This window comes from Narcine bancroftii, chromosome 1, assembly GCF_036971445.1.
Source record: "Narcine bancroftii isolate sNarBan1 chromosome 1, sNarBan1.hap1, whole genome shotgun sequence".
Lineage (NCBI taxonomy): Eukaryota > Metazoa > Chordata > Chondrichthyes > Torpediniformes > Narcinidae > Narcine > Narcine bancroftii.
In genome coordinates this window covers 384494744-384507926 of record NC_091469.1, presented here as the reverse complement: position 1 = coordinate 384507926, position 13183 = coordinate 384494744, and the positions used below count along the sequence as shown (strand labels likewise).

Below are 13183 nucleotides of genomic sequence, written 5' to 3'. Positions count from 1 at the left end.
AGGACATGTTTTTGGTGATATTTACTCCTGATAAGTTGAAGTTCTGCACCGTCCTCTCTGTTTCCTGGAGTCAATGATCAGGTCACTCCTCATCCTCCATCACTCCACAGACAAAAAACCAAGTTCACTTTAGTCTACTTTCATAAGGCATGCTCTCCAATCCAGGCAACATCCTTATAAATCTCCTCTCCACCCTCTCTGTAGCACCACATCTTTCCTGTAAAGAGGTGAACAGGATATTCAAAGTGGGTTCCAACAATGATCTCGTATAGCTGCAACAATATCTCATGGCTCTTGAACCAAATCCCATGGTTAATGAAGATGTTATAGGCCCAGAGGACCCAAAAACCCAACAGCAATAGAAATTCACCAAGACATATAGTTAAATATATAAAAGTCATTTTTCTTTTTCTTTAAACATAAAAACAGGATCAAACTCTAATTGATTACTATTAACTTAACCTAACTTAACCCCCCTTCTAATTCTAAGCACACATGCAATGTAATGTGTGTAAGTTCAGAAAAGTTCTTTGATTCACAGTCCAATCTCATTTCTCACTCCTCCAAGTTCACCAGTATCAGGCTTCATCACAAACTGCTGCAGAATAATCTCCCAAACAATGTATGTTTTCTCTCTGGTTGCAAAACCACACAGCCCCTCTTAGGACAACAAACTTAGACTGAGCACAGAATTTAACATATATGAATTTTCACCAAGCTCTGGTCTTAAATGGTTATCACCCAGAAAGGTTCTTGTCGGTACAGAGAGAGATTCTTGGCTCATTGGACACACACAAACTGATTCCTTCTGATCAGCCACTTCAATACTTCAATGTCTTGCCAAAGAAACTTGCCCCATCAGTGTTTTCCAAATGATAACCTCTTCTTCTGCAGGTCACCACAGAGTTCCTTTTGTTTCCCTTATTTCAGATGAAACATTCTAGCCAGCCATTTTCTTTTGTATGGACCACAAGGGTTTTCAATTGGCTGAACTCAGAACTCACAACCCGTCTTCAAAATTGGGTTTCAACAAGCTGCCAGCTTGCCATGTCTGCAGAAACCAATTCTCTCTCTCTCTCTCTCTCTCTCTCTCTCTCTCTCTCTGAGAAAGCCTGTTGTCTCCTTTCTCTCTCTGCTTTCAAAACCACATGACTTTCTTAGAATAGCAAAATGCAACCAGACAGATTGCAGCACCCGACCCAAAACTTCTAAGTCTGTTCATCTGTTGCTTTCAAAACAATGATCCATTACTCCACAGCATGTCCAATTAATACCCACTTGTGAAGTCTCTTCAGCTCAGGTTCTTCTATTTGCACCTCCTTGTGAAAACATCTAGCAAAGCAGTTTTGATTGTCCCTACAAAGGCCCTGGGCCCGGAGTGTCTGGTTTGAGCAAAGCTCTTGCATTTTAAATGAGATGTTTTGTGAAGCGTTAGTATTTGTTTGTGACCTACACTACCCCCACAATCTATCTCCTCCAAAAACATATCTATACATAATATAAAATATAATATAATCCATCACAAAGACCAAAACACCATAAGCCATCTTAACAAGATCAACAACCTGTTCGGTAGCTTTGAGTGCCCCATGAACATTAACATCAAAATCTCTCAGTTCATCCACATGGCTTAGTGGTCCCATTGACATTGTATTCTGTCTTCAAATTTGACCAACTGAAATGAACCACTTAATACTTTTCTGGGTTAAACTTCACATGCCACTTCTCAGCCCAATTTTGTATCCTATCAATGTGCCTTTGGCAACCCTCAAGACTATCCACAACACCACCCACTTTAATGTCAGCCACAAACTTATTAACCCACCCTTTCACTTCCTCATCCAGGTCATTTATAAAAATCACAAAGAGTAGGGGTCCCAAAACAGATCCCTGTGAAACATCATTGGTCATCAACCTCCTTGCAGAAAATGAAATGAATTGTTATGAAATAAGTTAACAAAATTATGATAAAATATTTCTTAAAAAGTTAAGATTGTGAGGTTTAGTTATCAGGTCACATTTCACAAACAAACAATTGTCATGCAAGAGCTGAGCAAGAGTAGACTTCATGTCGGCATTTGGCTTTGCAAAGACACTGGGAAATGCTTGTGAGAGTTTCACAAGTAGGTGTCAATGGACTTGCAGGTTTGAACAGTGTCCAGGCCCAAGAACTAAGAAATATTTTGGCTGCTAAACTGCTACCAGAGTTTCAAATTTCTGGTTGAAGTTTGTTGTCCTAAGAGGGGCTGTGTGGTTTTGCAAACAGAGAGAAAACATACATTGTTTGGAAGATTATTCTCCAGCAGTTTCTGATGAAGGCTGCAAGTTGGCAGATCTGCTGCAAGACCCCATTTTAAGATGGGTTTTGAGTTTTCAGCCTATTTTAAATCTCTGTAGTCAATTGCACAGGTTGTGGCTGGTTATTATGTTTCTCCTGGAATAGGGGAAAAATAAGAACTCCTTGTGATAACCTGGAGAAAGAGGTTATCTTTTGGAAAAACTCAAGAGGGGGCAAGTTTCTTTAGTAAGACCCTTCAGTTGCTGAATGAAGGAGATCAGTTTGTGTGTCCAACGAACATCTCTGTGAAACCAACAAAGACCTTCTTGAGCGGTAACAACTTAAGTTAAAGCACCAGAGCCTGGTAAATATAATACATGTTCAGTTCTGGGTAAACCTGAAGTGAAAAGTGAATGATTGGACAGTGAAAAATAACTTTCCTGAACACATAAACATTACATTCACCTGAACTTAGAATTTAGAGGGGGGCTTCATTTAGGTTAAGTCCATAGTAAAGTATTGATCTTATTATATGCATTAAGAAAATAAAACCAGTTTTGTTTAAGTAGCCATGATCTTCGTGAATTTCTGGGGGCTGCTGGTTTTTGAGTCCTTTGGGCTCATAACAAGATGGAAACATTTCACCTTTCCCCATCAAAACCATTTCTGATTTTGATCATCTCCAACAAACATCCTCTTAATATTCACTGCTCACTGGAAAACAAACACTACTTCTCATAACATAACATAACATAACAATTACAGCACGGAAACAGGCCATTAGGCCCTTCTAGTCCGCACCGAACCAAACACCCCTTTCTAGTCCCACCTCCCTGCACAATGCCCATAACCCTCCATCTTCTTCTCATCCATATACCTGTCCAGTCTTTCTACATCACATTATTTTTCCATCGTGCTGTGTGACACTACCATTATGCTAAATGGGGGGGGAAAAAATCAAGAGTATTTATTCATTCAAAAATTAGGCAAGTTTGAGATTCTGCAAGTCAGCTGCATTGGCAAAACGCAGTCTTCTATTATGTGTAGCCTCACAGCTCAAAAACTCCTCCACTCTACCTCAAAAAGTCAGTTCAAGGATTAAAAAGAAACAAAATATTACAGATACTGAAAATCTGAAAAGAAATGTGCTAAAAATACTCAGACCTACAGGATCATTTCAGAGAGAAAAATTGTTAATGTTTCAGATTGATGATCTTTCATCAGGGATCAACAAATTAAATGATAAGTACAGAAGGGCATGTCTGAAGCATTGCCAAAAATGTAACCTGGGCCATGTATAACAGAATACAAGTCATTTCAAGTGAAATACAAAATTCTGCAGACCCTGTGATTGTAGTGAAAGCAGAAATGCTGGAAGAACTCAACCACTCTTGCAGCATCAAGAAGAGCCGAAGATATAAAACCAACAATTCAGGCCTGAGCCCTTCAGGGATGAGCAAAATGCAAGCAGGTGCCTGAATAAAAATATACACACACAACTAAAAGGGAAATCATTTGAATTTTCTACACCACCTCTCCCCCTAACCCGGCAGTGAGAAGACAGTCATTTTCAAGTTAATGCCGTTTTATGCAAAGAACATTTCTTGTCTGTTTCATACCTTATTTCCTATCTCATGAGTTTTGAATTACTTCAATTTTCAACATGCTTTTTTCACCTAAGTGCAACAACAAACCTTCTTTAGTGATTTATCAACATTTGACATTAGATCAACACTTCCAAGCAAAGGATGACGTTCATCAATTATTTTTTCTCTCAGTGCAAATGATAATGATGACTATTTCCATGTTATTTCACATCAATCACCCATGTATCTGATAAATATGTGATTTGTATGGCAGAAATGTGAAAGAATTGCATCATTCTCGATCTAGAGTATTATTTTGTTTATTATCATCTGTCTGTACAACCCAACAAAACAGCATTTCTCAGGACCATAGAGCACACACAATACTTGGTACACAATAAACCATATTCATACATCAAGATACAATTTAAAATAATAAATATTTTGGGTTGATTTACTCAGTTGCAGGATACTATTCATCAATTTCTCCCAACCTGGCAGTCTTGATTTTGATGTTTTTATACCTCCTTCTTGATGGTGGTGGGTCAAAAATAATGAGTGCTGAAAGGAGAGGGTCTTCTAGAATACTTTGAGCCCTATTTAACCAATCTTCCTGATAAATATCATCAGTAAAGGGAGGTCCCAGTGATCTTCTTGGCCGTTTTGCCAATCTTCTGTCTTAACTTCCAGTCTGATGCTTTGCAGCTAGCATACCATACAATCATGCAGCGAGACAGGACACTTTCAATTGTGCTTCAGTAAAAATTTGCTAAAGTGGGGGCTGGTAGCCTTGTCGCTCTTAACAACTAAGGAAGTGGAGGCACTGCTGCATCTTAGAGGATGTCCTTTATATGCATATTTTCTATGAAGGAACAGTCCAAAATATCTTGGAATCAACCATTCTCCTGAGTCAGCTATAATAGAGTTCTCCAGTAGAACTTCTGTGAGCTGTTTTTTTTTAACTTCCATCCTTTTGGCCACCTCAAAATTCTCACACTATTTCATCCTTATATCTTCTGCTCCTGGCTCCATTTCCAAGTCTCAGCCACTGAATCTTGAACTTATTTTGTCATCTCTGTAGTGACAAGAATTCCAGCATGAACACAAGAAATTCTAATTAGATGGAATGTCTCTTTTTAAATACTTATACAAAATAGTTTGGTTGGTAATGGAACAGTGATAGAATTGATCAGGGCTAAAATACGAACAGTACCTTCAGAGGTGCAGTCCTCAAAATGACAACTTGCATTCTCTAACATTTTAAACATCACAGTAGTATCTCAAGTCACTGGAGAAAAGCACCTTTAGATAGATTTAACCTCAAACAGATACAAATATAGGCAGCCAAGCACCCAGACAAAGGAATTAGGTTTAAAGTAGTGACAAATTTTCCCCTGCCACCGCTGCAAACGTGTCTGCCTGTCCCGCATCAGACTTGTCAGCCACAAACGAGCCTGCAGCTGACGTGGACATTTACCCCCTCCATAAATCTTCGTCCGTGAAGCCAAGCCAAAGAAAAGAAATAAAGTAGAAAGATGGATGTATGAATGGGACGTGGGAAACCAAAAGTACAGCCACCAAAGGTGAAATTCAGAGATACACAAGCAACATACAAGAGAGAAAAAAAAGTTATGGCAAGATCATGGTTAAATAAGGATAGAAATTTTTTTTTAATTGAGTTGCTTACAGGCAGGAAACCACTGTGATGGTTTGGTGTAAATGACAGGTTAGTGGCATCATCAGAATGACGAAAGGCAGGAAATCAGCTCGGAGAATGGAATAGTGGAGTCTGGAGGTGATAAAGGTAGGGATGAATAAACCCAAAGACAGATACTTGAAAGTGGAAGCAGGCAGTTGATATAATAAAGATTAGAAATTTGCAAATTTCAGTCAGGAACAAGTAAAATGCAGGTTAGTGAACCATTTGGTTTAAAATAAGAGCAATATTAGACCAAATTACGTGATTATCTAATGTGACACAAACTTTGTTTTCCTATGGGCCAAACAAGAACTTAATTTTATTGAAATAATTAACCAATATAATTAACTACGGGCCATCCTAAGTTATGGGCAGGGGGTGGTCAGTGTTATGATTTTTCATTATGTAAAGACATCAAATGCATATGTGTCAAAAAAAAAAGCCCAGTTGAAAAATAAATAGAATTTTATATCATTTGTGTGGCCCCACAAATTCCGTGAAAACTCATTTTATTTTGAACCTCAAGTTTTTGTTACCCAGAATAACACGGGCCATTTTAATCAACAAATATAGATGAACCAACAAAACCAAAAAGATGCAAAATATAAAACAGTAACAGAAACCCATCTCATGGGTGGCTTTTTTTTAAAAAGTAGGAAATACTGGTCAGTATATTAATATAATCACAAGTTTGACTTTAACAAAGAACTCACACCATTGAATAAAATACCAAGATTTTTTTTCAGTTAAGGTAGGTGAAAGGATACATTGGTCACCCTGAAAAACAAATTACTTTTTTTAAAATCACCAATAAAAATTTCTCAAAATATCACATGTTGTATTACATTCAGCAAGTGATAAGTTGACCCTTGACCAAAGATCTACTTATCTTCAGACATACAACAAACAGTCCCAGCTGAAATACAAAATTTTTTTTTAAATCCAAAGAGCAAGTAACAAATTGCTCTGCCATTCAAATCAAGGCACAATCCTGTCTGTAAGTTGTGTTTCCCTACAGCTGCTTTCAGATGTTCCACTGAAGATTACCCGCCTACACACGCGGCTAGCAGAGTCCTGCTGGCACGTTCAGGTGCCACGAAATGGATGGCTTTGTGGCACCTAAACGAGCCAGCTGACTGCTAGCTGCCTAGCAGCGAAATCCAGCTACTCCGGACAGGTGCCTAGTCCCGCCCACGCTGACCTCACGTCATAGCAGCGCGTCAAGACATACCTGACAAACAACTCGGGCATGACTTGACTCCCGCTGCCAGTCTCCCCCACCACCCTTGCCGGCCCGACTCCCGCTGCCGGTCTCCCCCACCCCCTTGCCCGCCTGACTCCTGCTGCCACTTCCATCCCCCAACCCGACTCCCACTGCCGGTCTCCTCCCCCCTCCTCGTCCGCCCGACTCTCGCTGCCAGTCTCCCCACCCACCCTCACCTGCCCGACTCCCATTGCCGGTCTCCCTCGCCTACCCAACTTTCACTGTTTTACCATGGCTTCATACTTGTCATATACACACAACAGTATATACAATTTGGATGTACGAAATGAAACAGTTAGGCATCGACCTTATGTATTGGTCTTTTTGTAACTTACTGACAACTAAATCAATTTGTTTGGTTGAGAAATGTTCATGTTCTGTGACGTGAACAACAATACTATTTCTTATTTCTGAGTAAAATTAGATGTAATTAAGATCATATTGTAACTGTATCCTCCAATGTTACTGTTTTCTACTTAATTGTGAATTTTTTAAAAAATCAATCAATTAACTGGCTTTTAATTCTGGAAAATCAGGGCTGATAGTAAAATTATTCGTGCACGTGACTCGGTTCTGAATTTCGGCAAAATGCGTTCCCTTTCAAGGACTTCACATGGCTCAGGGTCTAGGGACGTCTGAACATCACAACGGGCGGGGGGCGCGGGGGACCGGCAGCAGGAGAGGGTGTGAAAAAAGATTAAGGAGTCTGGCTTCCTTGTCTCAGGAGTCGATGGCTCACGACGTCACCATGACGTCATCAGTCCGCCCCCTGTCAGCCCGGGCCGCTTTCAGCTACCACAATCGATACTCCGAGCAGGCTCGTTATACCTCTCGGAGCAGAGATAGGTAAGTAACCCTCCTGGCCGGCTTTTCCAGTTTCAGATGGCTACCCGACAGCCACACGGGAATATTCTGTGCAGCTTTACAGTCAGGCTTCGCGGCCACTTGAAAGGGGCTTACCTTGTTAGCAGCTATGAACCAGGAGATCCTGAGGTACTTTGCATAAATAGTGTTACAATTTAAGACATGTAGCAACTATCTTTCATTTATTGTATAACTTGAGATGTGGCAACTAACTTTCATTCAACAAGCTCCCACAGCAGCATCAATTTTTGATTCTAAAGACAAATATTGGCCATGACAAGAGAGGTAACATTCCAATAGGAGGGTTATGAGGTGGGGAAATTCTAAGCAATTGTTAGAATAAGTTATTAGATAAGCACAACCCCATGGGCAAAAGGTCTAGATTTCTATGGTTCTATGTTCAACTTATAATGTGCAGTAAAGCTCTAAAAATCCACAATCCTATTGTTCAGATTTACCAATTGTTTTAAGAGATGCAAAGAGTCTGTCAATGCTGAAATCTGGAGCAACACACAATTCACTGGAGGAAATCAGCAGGTCAAGTGGCATCAGTGAAAGAAAAAGAATTGTCATTGTTTGAGGCCAAACCCTTCATTAGGACCAAGTGCATAGGGAAGATTCTCTTTTCAAATACCACCCTGTATGACTCGATTTCCTTCACCTGGCCCATATTTCTCATCACTCTTTCCCTTTCTGGTATTGGTCAGTCAACTGTCTTTGTCCACCATGCTTCACCTCTTTCTGGTTCACTAATCCTCCACTGGTCCCTGTCTAGCCACTCCCACCCTATCCTCATTACACCAGCTATCTCTCCTCTACACTTGAAGGGTTCCTGTCCAAACCAATGACAATTATTAGTTACCAACTAACACTGCTTGACCCACCAAGGGTGTTGCTCCAATAGTTTGGCATCTCGGCTCACTTTTTTCCATCCCTGCCTCTGATTTTTAATAAGATTCAGAAGGTTCAGTTGTCCCTCAACACCACTGAAAGCACTCTTGCTGGATGCAGCACATTATGGTAATGGAGTTGTTCTGCTCAAGATTGGAAGCTGCAGAAGATAGTGATTGCAGCTCAGAACACAAAAATTTCCCTCCCCTCCACTCACTCCACCCACATCTCCTGCTGCCAAGGAAAGTCATCCATATACTGAAAGACCCATCATATCCAGACACACTCTCTCTCTCTCTCTGCCCTTATTGGGGAGAAAGCTCAAGAGTGCGAAAGCATGAAGCAACAGATGTTCCTTGGAGTCTACTTAACTAGTGACCCATCATGGACACACATCTTCCCACTTGTCAGGTGCTGCAACTGCGGCTGAACTTCCTGAGAAGAGAGAAACATGTGATCATTATGTCAACCTTATTCTTCTACAGGAGCTCTATAGAGAGCACTCTGGTCCACTGTATCACAATGTGGTATAGTTACCGCAGAGAAATGGATTGGCGGTCAATGCACAGGACCACAAGAGAGGCAGAGAGAATCAATGGAGTCACCCTCCCCCATCGATGTGACCTACTGGGAGCATTGTCTGAAGAGGGCATGCAAAAATCACTGAGGACTCCTTCCACCCTGCTTATGTCATGAAAGAGATACAGGAGTATCAGAGCCAGCATCACCAGACTGAGAAACAGTTTCTTCCCACAGACAGAGAGAACAACCAAAGGAAATGTTCACATTTCAATTTAAGACTCTCACATTTACAAATCAATTTATTTGCATATATGAATATTTGTCCTGCATATGTATTGTTTGCCTGTCTGTATGCAATGTCTAGTTGTGTGACAGCATGTTTGCACCAAGGACTGGAGAATGCTGTTTGATTGGGTTGTACTTGCGGAATCAGATGATAATAAATTTGACAACAGACTCAAAGATTTCCAGTAATCATCAGGCTCCAAAATGAGCTATACAACAGTGTTTTCATCCAGACAGAACCAATGCTGGTGACATCTCTTTGTGTGTCGTTACAGCAGACAAAGGAAGACAAATTTAATGTCTTATTGTAGTGGCAGCTCCTCTGCTCCTGCAATAACACACACAACCAGACGGGTTGAGCTCAGTGAGCAGACTGGTTTATTACAGGCTGCTGGGCTGCACTTATACTCCCAGTCTGGACCTGGCTGAGAACCGCGCTGGACGGCGCTGATGCCACCTAGGCGTCACGTGGTTCCCCAGCGCAGGCTTCTGAGCCCCATGCTGGGAGGAAGGGAAAAACCCCCGACTGTACCATTTTGGCTGGCTGCCCCACCGCATGGCTTACAAGCGGGGCCGGTTCGCCTGCCTAGTGGTGAGCCGCCACACAGCCCCCCCCAGAACCGGTGCCAATGTCCTTTTTCGCCAGGCGGCCTCACTTCTTGGGCTGGGCTGTGACCACGGGCTCAGTGGGATCGAGGTGTGCTGGCTTCAGCCTGTCCATGGTAAACAGCTCCCGCCTGCCGCCAATGTCCAGCGTGAACGTAGAGCTGGAATGCTGTACGGCCCCTCATATGGTGGCTCCAGAGGTGCCGCGGTCGGGCCCTGCCGAACGAAAACATAGTCTGTGGAAAGCAGTTCGCCAGGAATGTGAGACAGGCGGGTGCCATGCCTGGGCGGCGGTGGGGGTTCGAACGAGTCCAAGCGTGTCCTGAGGTGAGGAAGTAGTTCGTGCGGCGACCGCTGGGAATTGTGAGACGCATTGATGAACTCACCAGGTAGTGCCAGCGGCACACCGTAGACCAGCTCAGCTGATGACGCCTGCAGGTCTTCCTTGGGAGTAGAGCGGATCCCAGGAGCACGCAAGGCAGTTCGTCCACCCAGTCGGACTGGTGAGGCGGGCCATGAGTGCCGTCTTAAGGTGGCAGACGTTCGACCAGTCCATTGGCCTGCGGGTGGTAGGCCATGGTGTGGTGTAGCTGGATCCCCAACCAGTTGGCGAGCTTTGCCCAGAGTGCAGATGTGAACTGGGTGCCCTGATCGCTGGTGAGGTGACCTAGGACGCCGAACCGGGCAACCCAACCATGCAACAGGGCTCGGGAGCAGGAGTCGGTGGAGGCGTCTGGCATCCGGATCACTTCAGGCCAGCGAGTAGTGCGGTCCACCATCGTAAACAACTAACAGTTGCCCTGGGAAACAGGTAAGGTCCCGACGATGTCCACGTGAATGTGGCTGAACCGTTCCTGGGCGTGCTCGAACTCCTGTACGGGCACCCTGGTGTGCCTGTGCACCTTGGACATCTGGCAATGGATGGATGTTCTGCCCAGCCCGCTTCCGCAGCTCATGCCATACGAGCCGCTCTGCCACCATCCAGACCGTGGACCTGATGAGCGGATGTGAAAGAGCGTGGATGTGACGGAGGACCTGCCTGCGCCTCTGCTAGGGAACCACAGGTCGCGGGATGCCCATGGAGATATTGCACAGGATGGTGCCTTTGCCGCTCGGAGTTGGGAGGTCTCGGAACCACAGGCCCATGATGGCGGTTTTGTCTCTTCATCAGACTTCTGGTCCCAGGTGAGCCGGTCGAAGTAGAGGCCGGGCGTCAGCGCACAGATGGCTGGTTGCGAGAGTGCATCGGCAACCACATTGTCCTTCCCTGCCTTGTGCTGAATGTCGGTGGTAAATTCCAACACGCTGTTGGCGGGCCCACCAGGGATCCTTTGCCATCGTGAGCATCTGGGTGAAGGGTTTATAGTTGGTGAAATTGGTAAAAGTGCTCCCCTCCAAAAAATAGCGGAAATGCCGCACCGCCAGGTACGTGCCCAGTAATTCGGGGTCGAAGCCACTATACCTGCATTCTGGTGGGCAGAGCCGACGGTGAAGAATGCCAGCGGCTTCCAATGTCCATTCACCTGCTGCTCCAGGATGGCACCGATGGCTGAGGCAGAGGCATCGACAGAGCGTGCCATATGCAGGTTGGTGTGCGGGTGGGCGAGAATGGTGGCCTTCATGAGGGCATCCTTGGTGGCCTCGAATGCGGTGCAGGCTTTTAGGTTCCATTCGAGCATTTTGTGCTTGGCTGGGATGAGGGCGAATAGCAGCTGCATGATGCGCGCAGCTCCCGGGATGAAGCGGTTGTAAAAGTTTACTATACCCGCGAACTCCTGCAGCCCCTTGAGGCTGTCCGGGCATGGGAACTCCCTGATAGTGGCAACCTTCGCAGCGGCGGGCGTGGCTCCTTCGGCCGTGATGGTATGGCCCAGGAACTGCATGGACTCTTTCCCGAACTGGCACTTGACCGGGTTGATGGTAAGGCTGAAGTCGGCCAGCTGGGAGAAAAGGGCGCATAGGTGGGCCTTGTGTTGCGCCTGGTCCTTGCTGGCGACAAAGATGTCGTCCAAATAAAAAGATGAAATCCAAGTCCCCGCCCACAGAATCCATGAGGTGCTCGAAAGTCTGAGCAGCATTCTTGAGCCCGAACTGCATGCGCAGGAATTCGAACAAGTCAAAGGGGGTGATTATGGCCGTCTTGGTTATGTCCTCAGGGTGCACCGGGATCTGGTGATATCCACGCACCAGGTCAACCTTGGAGAAAACCCTCGTACCGTGCAGGTTGGCCGTAAAGTCTTGGATGTGAGGGATGGGGTAAAGGTCAGGAACTGTTGCCTCATTGAGCCATTGATTGACTCCGAAAGGACGCCAGCCGCTAGAGGCTTTTGGGACCAGGTGGAGCGGCAAGGACCACAGACGTCAGACCGCAGAATGATCCCTAGTTCCAATAGGTGTGAAAACTCCTCCTTCACCACTTGGAGCTTGTCAGGCAGGAGCCGGCATGCCTTGATGTGAACCGGTGGGCCATTGGTGGGCATGTGGTGGAACACGCTGTGGCGCGGCGAGGCAGCGGAGAACTGTGGCTTGAGGAGTGTCGGGAACTCATCCAGGATTCGCTGGAACTAGTCTCTGGGCGTGCTGATCGTGGCCATCTGGGGTTGCTCTGAGCAGCAGGCGTTGAGGCGAATGGCCTGGAAGGTACAGGTGTCCAGCAGGCGCCTACCTCGAATGTCCACCAGAAGCCTATGTGCGAGGAGGAAGTCTGTACCCAGGATGGTGATCGGGAGGGATGAGACGGTGAACGTTCATGCGAAATTTCGTTGGCCGATCTGGAAGTGGACTGTCTTGTCTCCATACGTCTAGATTTCTGTTGCGTTGGCCACACAGAGGGGTGGTCCACGAGGTCGGTTCCTGGACTCGGCGGCCGTGGCCGGGATGACGCTGATCTGGGCTCCAGTGTCAACGAGGAACTGCCGACCGCTGATTGAGTCCAGCAGGTCGAGGAGGCTGTGTACTTGGCCAGCCACCACAGCCATTAACAGCGGCCGGCCTGGTCGTTTCCCTGGAATGATCAGGGTTGACGACACTTCCGAGCCTTGGCTCCCCAGCGCTGGTGGTAGAAGCAGAGGCTTGCAGCGGATGCTGTGGCCTTGGTAATGCTCTTGTTGGACCTTGCAAGAGCCAGATGCTCTACCGCAGCACTAGGCGCAGGCTTGGCGTGGTCATGCCGTGCCTCGTGACCTGCT

General features: G+C 45.3%; 1 protein-coding gene across 10 annotated transcripts in view; it reads right to left on the bottom strand.

Annotated features, from left to right (window-relative positions):
- The window catches only part of galnt1 (UDP-N-acetyl-alpha-D-galactosamine:polypeptide N-acetylgalactosaminyltransferase 1), a 120115-nt gene that overhangs the window by 97718 nt on the left and 9214 nt on the right, over positions 1–13183 (bottom strand). For 2 of the 10 annotated variants that reach the window (XM_069913550.1, XM_069913547.1), the window contains exons 1-2: positions 6409–6735; positions 3898–3954 (exon numbers count right to left, since the gene is read on the bottom strand). The exons of 2 other annotated variants lie outside the window; for them this stretch is intronic. The gene's annotated coding sequence lies outside the window, so the exon portion shown is untranslated. Of the gene's footprint in view, positions 1–3897; positions 3955–6276; positions 6341–6408; positions 6736–13183 lie in introns of those variants that run through there. 6 more of the 10 variants (XM_069913555.1, XM_069913552.1, XM_069913556.1 and 3 more) reach the window with 4 other exon arrangements.